Genomic DNA, 7,104 nt, shown 5'->3' on the forward strand with positions numbered 1-7,104 from the left:
AGCCGAACCCTGGATGAAGCCCACTTCATTCTCATCTAAACACAAAACTATATAAAAGTCAAAGCTATTACAATAGATTCTGACTGTCAACACCTCGAAGTTCTGTTTATATGTGGCTACCTTTTATGGTTACTATTGAATGTGTGATTGGCAATAGTAATGGCAACTTAGGGCTGCCAAATTTCCTTCGATTCCCTCACTACATCCTAATGCAAATAGTTGTTCAATGCCTTGGTTGTCTTTCAAAACTGGTAGGCAGCGTCTTCTTTGATATTTCTCGATGGTTTTAATTCCACTACAATCACAACTTTCATTTACATAAACTTCGTGTTTTCGCACGAGCGACGATTGTTCCAAGGTGAAATGTCACTTGGATGGTTTCAATGTTGTTGACCCATCATAACTAACTAACGGATATGCCCATTACAATTTTATACCACCCCATTATCAATATCAATTATGCATGGGAACCAATTAAAGCAACTTTTCACATTAATTTTATATGAGCATGAGAACATGTGTTAACAAGCAGCCCATAAAGCCTCATTTTGAATGCCATAGTCACTTAGAAGGAATTCCTCTTGTAGTAGCATCCTCCCTACTAAACTTTGCTAGTGCTAACATTAGAACCACCATTACAACAAGATATCTTTCTAGTGTTGACAACAACATTATAGTAAGATACCTCAAGAGAGACAGAATATTTAAAAAGTATGATAGTAATACGTATCTAGAAGATGGTATTGAAACTAGTAATTGTTCACGAATCCATAAGATTGTAAGGTCATTCTCATTATCATAATCATTGTCATCATCATCACCATCATCCTTGTCATTGTTATTGCCATCATTACATTATCATCATAATCACCATTCATGCCATCATCATCATCATTATGGACATTGTTTGCAATTGTTCATAATTGTAGATGTTGTAAGAAATATCATCAACCCAAAAAATGTGATCAGTGCTAGAAAAGGGTTGTTTAGGACACATTGATATACATAAGAGAAATAACAACTCTATTTTTGACAGATGATCGATGATGATCATCATCACCACCATTATCATCGTCATTGTCATTTTTATCATCCCCATCATCATCATTAATGTAATTTCTATCGACATTGTTGTAATCATGCATCATCATCATTCATGCCATTATTGTTTTTGATGATGACCTAGATGAAATTATGATCATGACACCAAAGATAATGCTTATGATTATGACAATGACAACATCTAAAATTGGGAAGATTCGCCAACGTCATTAGCATCGTCATCATCATAATCATTGCCATCATCATCATTGTCATTGTAACCACTATCGTCTTTATCATCATAATCACAATTCATGTCATCGCCATCATCTTCATTTTCATCATTGTCAATATTATGGACATTTTCATCAATTGTTCATAATTGTCAATGCCATAAGGAATATCATCAATGCAGAAAATATGATGAGTGTTGGAAAAGGGATGCAAAAGCGAACATAGAAATGGGGGCAACAATAGAAGTAAAATTGGATGAAAAGTGGATACAACATAAGTAGATGCACAATAACATGAAAAACCTGACACAAAAATGGATGCAAAAGTAGATGTAGTTGTCAATGCAAACTTGGATGCAAACATGAAGGCAAAAGTGGAAGCAAACATGGGTCCAATGGTAGGTGTAAGACTTGGCACAAATTGTGGTGAAACAAATGTGGATGCAACAACGGAAACAAAAGTATATGCAAAAATGGATGAAACAAAAGTGGATGCAATAGGGGATGCAAACGTGGAAGCAAATATGGTTGCAATGGTAGGCACAAGATATGGTGCAACAAAAGTGGATGTAACAATAGACGAAAAATATGCAAAATAAGATGCAAAAATGGATGTAAAAGTGGAAGCAAACATTGATGCAACAGGCAAAACAAAATTGGATGCAAAAAATAGACATAATGTAAGTAGATGCAAAAGTAGATACAAGACGAGATGCAAAACCCAATGCATAAACCTAACATAAAAGTGGATGCAAAAATAGATGCAATATTTGATGCAAAAGAGGATGTGAACATGGATGCAAAATTGGAAGCAAACGTGGATACAACAGTGAGTGAAAAACATGGTGCAAATTGTGGCATAACAAAAGTGGATGTAATGATAGATGCAAAAAAAGAATCAAAGTATGATGCAAATGAAGATGTAAAAAGGGATGCAAAAAGTGAAATTTAAAATGGGTGCAACAGTGGATGGAAAATTGTGTGCAAAAGTGGATGCAATAGAAGTCGATGCAAAAGTAGATGCAAAACGAGACACAAAACCCGATGCAAATCCCGGTCCAAAATTGGATACAAAAAAGGATGCAAAAATAGATGTAGTAGTTGATGAAAACCTAGATGCAAATGAGGATGCAAACATGGATGCAAAATTATAATCAAAAGTGGGTGCAAAAGGAGGTGCCAAACTAGGCGCTAATTGTGGCACAAAAATATTAGATGCAATAGTGGGTACAATAATAGATGCAAAAGAGGATGTAAATATGGATGCCAAACAAGAGGGAAAAGTGGATGCAACAAAAGTAGATGCAAAATTTTATGCAAAACTAGAGACAAAACACGATGTAAAACTTGGCGCGAAAGGGATGCACAAATGGATGAAAAAATGGATGCAAAAAATGATGCAAAAAAAGATGCAAAAGTCGATGCAAAAGTTGATGCAAGTGTAGGTGCAAAAAGTGGATGCAAATGAGGATGCAAAAGTATGTCAAACAAAATTAGGTGCCAAACTTGATGCAAAACCTGGAACAAAACCTGGTGTAAAGGATGATACAAAACTTGGCATAAAATTTGGTGCAAAACGTGGTGCAAAACCTATTGCAATACCTGGTGCTAAACTTGGTGTAAGATTTGGTGCAAAACTTGATGCAAATTTTGTGTCAAGTTTTGCACCATATTTGATAAATGGATGCAAGTAGCACCAAAAATGGGCTCTAGATGCAAAAAAAGAAGTAAAAAGGGACGCTAATCGCTGGTTTTGTTGTAGTGCTTATAGCTAAATATTAACTATGAATATTGATTGAGGGGAGGTGTTTGACTATCAATCCACACCTGAGCATGGCTCAGGCCTGGTCAAGAAGCCATGTATCTCAATAGGAGAGCAGTCCAATAATGAAAGGCAGGTTAGGACTTGATCCTTGTTTGGTTTTTTAACCAACCCAAATTATATTTCTTCCACTGCAATAGATAGGCAGGTCAGGACTTGATCCCTGTTTAGATTTTTAACCAGGAAAAACTATATCTCTTCCATTGTAATAAATATTTTTTCAGTGTTATTAATAAAATTTTTATAAACATTTGTGATTAGTTACTATTGCACATCACTAGATGAATATTACTTGCTTGATCTTGGAATTTTAAATTTCATCATGTTATGGAAACCATGGTTGCATGCTATGAGTTTCTTATAGCTAAATATTAACTATGAATATTGATTGAGGGGGGGTGTTTGACTGTCAATCCACACCTGAACATGGCTCATGCCTGATCAAGAAGCCACGTATCTCAATAGGGGAGCAGTCCAATAACGAAAGGCAGGTTAGGACTTGATCCTTGTTTGGTTTTTTAACCAGCCCAAATTATATTTCTTCCACTACAATAGATAGGCAGGTAAGGACTTGACCCCTGTTTAGATTTTTAACCAAGTAAAACTATATTTCTTCCACTGTAATAAATAGTTTTTCAGTGTTATTAATCAATTTTTTATAAACATTTGTGATTAGGTACTATTGCACATCGCTAGATGAATATTACTTGCTTGATCTTGGAATTTTAAATTTCATCATGTTATGGAAACCATGGTTGCATGCTATGAGTTTCTTATAGCTAAATCTTAACTATGAATATTGATTGAGGGGAGGTGTTTGACTGTCAATCCACACCTGAACATGGCTCAGGCCTGATCAAGAAGCCATGTATCTCAATAGGAGAGCAGTCCACTAACAAAAGGCAGGTTAGGACTTGATCCTTGTTTGGTTTTTTAACCAGCCTAAATTATATTTCTTCCACTGCAATAGATAGGCAGGTCAAGACTTTATCCTTGTTTAGATTTTTAACCGGGACAAACTATATTTCTTCCACTGTAATAAATAGTTTTTCAGTGTTATTAATCAATTTTTTATAAACATTTGTGCTTAGCTCGCAAACAAAACTGCTTTACAACCAACCAAGTTGTTGTTGGATTTTCAATGTAGTGAATGCATAGAACCATAATGTTGTTATAATTTCAAAAAAATAAATTTATAGAGTGATAATGTTCCTTCTAAAATGGATTTTGGCTACAATGTCACACACAGTATGAAATAAAACAACCTAGGTTGTAAGCCAAAATGTTTCTGTGACAAGAAAAAGATACAACCCATCCAAAATCCACATCATAATGTGGTTACAACCAAAAACATATGACACCCCTATTCCTTATGGCCCTGAGAATCTTGTAAGATTTCTACATTATAATAGACTATAAATGTTCCTTCTAAAATGGATTTTGGCTATAATGTCGCACACAGTATGAAATAAAACAACCTAGGTTGTAAGCCAAAATGTTTTTGTGACAAGAAAAAGATACAATCCATCCAAAATCCACATCATAATGTGGTTACAACCAAAAACATATGACACCCCTATTCTTTATGGCCCTGAGAATCTTGAGTGCCAAAACTCCCCAAGTTACCTTCTTGAGCCAAGTAGGTTGGCCTACCTAAAAAGGGTTGATTAGGAAATGGTTGATTGCTGCCATATGATTGAGTCCAATTTGCAGCTTCCAACCATGGAGGTATTGAGTACCCATACCTCACATTTGCACTGCTGACCCCTACATTAAGTGGAGGTGTGTAATGAGCATACATAGAATTGACACCAACTCTGGTAGGAATAAGGCAAGTGGGTAAAACCTCAGTTTGATAGTGAGGCACTTTAATGTTTATGCGATCTTGGAATAATGGTGTATTATCTGCAATGGAGTCCAATGAGTTTGAAATAATCCTTGTTTCATCAGTTATGCTTGTATCATTGTCAACCATATTGATCGTCCCTTGTTCCTTTTCAAGCATTTGTTGTGTCTTTCTTGATTCCTTTTCCTGTCTTGCCATTTTTTTTTGTTAGTCCTTAACTTGCCTTGCTTTATCTCTTTCAATCCTTTCATCTGCTCGACATTGCACTGCAACAATCCTTGCTGCCTTCTTCTCCTTGACTAGATTCTTCTTTTTCTGTTTTAATTCTTGCATTTTAAATTTCTTTTTTTTAGACTCAACTAACAGGTTTATATAGTCCTTTGAGGTGAGTAACTGTGAGGTTTATATTGATTGGTACTTCCCTTTCAGTATCTGATGGAACTGATTGAAATATATCATTATCTTCATTCGCTGCCTCATTCTGTGCTTCATCTTTTTCCATTGATCTATTGTCCACAAAAAAATGAACAATTTCACTGTTCAATTCTACTAGTTGTGAGGGCATGTTCATGCTTTGTTCATTGGTTGTTGAGACACTATGTGCATTCGTATTAGTCATTACTTATTCTAGCCATGAAGGTGGGGTTACTTGGCTTGGAAATGTCAATTGGTCATTGTCAACTGCATGTTCAACAATGCCATTAACAATATCAACAACAGGAGTTTCATGTTCTTGAGTTGGTGGAACGATCTCCATGTTACTGTGAATTTGTTCATGGTTATATTGTGTTTCACATACAGTTTGATCATCTTCATCATATAAGTGTCCTTGAGAGAGGGAAATCATATTAACTGCTGCAACAACATAATCTTGGTCATCTACTTCTTGCACTTCAACACCTGTTTGGGCATTCCCTTCTTCCTGACCATCCACATGAAATGCTTGGCTACAACCAGTAGCATGCATAAGAGCATCATAGTTCAGTGGCTAGATTCTTGTCCTCCTAAAGCCAACCTTGATATTTGATGGTGTTAAAGCCCTTTTAAAAGCTTTACTTGCAAGCTCTGCTAGCTTGAAGCTTTTCACCTCAACCCCTGGATTCTTTGCCATCCATGCAACACGCTCCGACCTGAAATAGTTCTTGAAAGGGCCAAACACACTAACATCAAGGGGTTGCAGTCTGTGAGTGGTATGAGCAGGCAATGTCAACAGGTCGATGCCTAAATTGTTTGCTTCCTCAATTGTTTATACAACCATGTGGCTCCCATGGCCATCTAATATCAATAGGTGTCTGTTATTAGGCAAGACGCCACTTGGTACTGATGCAACAAAGTGAAAAAGCCAACTTAAAAATATTTCTTTAGTCATCCATGCATGGGGATGTGCAACCATGCATGCACCTGGTTCACAGTTCTATATATAGTTTTTTCAGTTGATTTTTACCTTTGAATAGATAAAATCCTGGGATTGAAGTACCAATTGCATTGACACAACATAAAATAGTTATCTACTCCCTACTCTTAGGCAAAATCTTTGGCACATTTCGGCTCCCTCTCTTGGCAATTACCCACATGCCAAAATTCCTCCCTGCCTGTAAACTTGTTTCATCACAGTTCCATATATGGTCTGCTCCATAAGAATGTTTATCATAAGCACTAGAAAGTGTGTCATAGAACTTTTGCACAATTGCAGGGCACAAATTTAATGCTCTGTCTCCATCAAGGCCCTCAGCAGTACGCAATATAAGTTCTGGATACCTTTTTTTAAACCCAAACCACCATGATTTACCAGGAAACCCATCTTTGAATGGGTTTGGCCTCCCTTGACAGATTTGAGCAACTGTGGATTTGAGTTGTATCAACTCTAGCCCATGTCCCAATTGGACCATCTCTTTACATCACTCAACCACCTCAGCCTCCTCCTCCTCAGTCATAACTGTAAGAGGCCCTCTATGTTTTGTATGAGTCGGTCCATTTATCCAATAATGTATTGATGAGGGAGGAATACCATGTCTTTTTGCAAATGCCCGAACTGAGTATCCATGAAACTCTATGTTGTCAATTGCAACTAACATTTCTTCTTTTTTCCATCCTCTTATAGCACTAATCTTTTTAGTTGAACTTGCCCCTTGGACTATTGTTGATGGAAATTCTGTGGTTGA

The sequence above is a fragment of the Pinus tabuliformis genome, chromosome 4_1, assembly GCF_031772625.1.
Source record: "Pinus tabuliformis cultivar Carrire ecotype Pingquan chromosome 4_1, CPIR1, whole genome shotgun sequence".
Taxonomy (NCBI): domain Eukaryota; kingdom Viridiplantae; phylum Streptophyta; class Pinopsida; order Pinales; family Pinaceae; genus Pinus; species Pinus tabuliformis.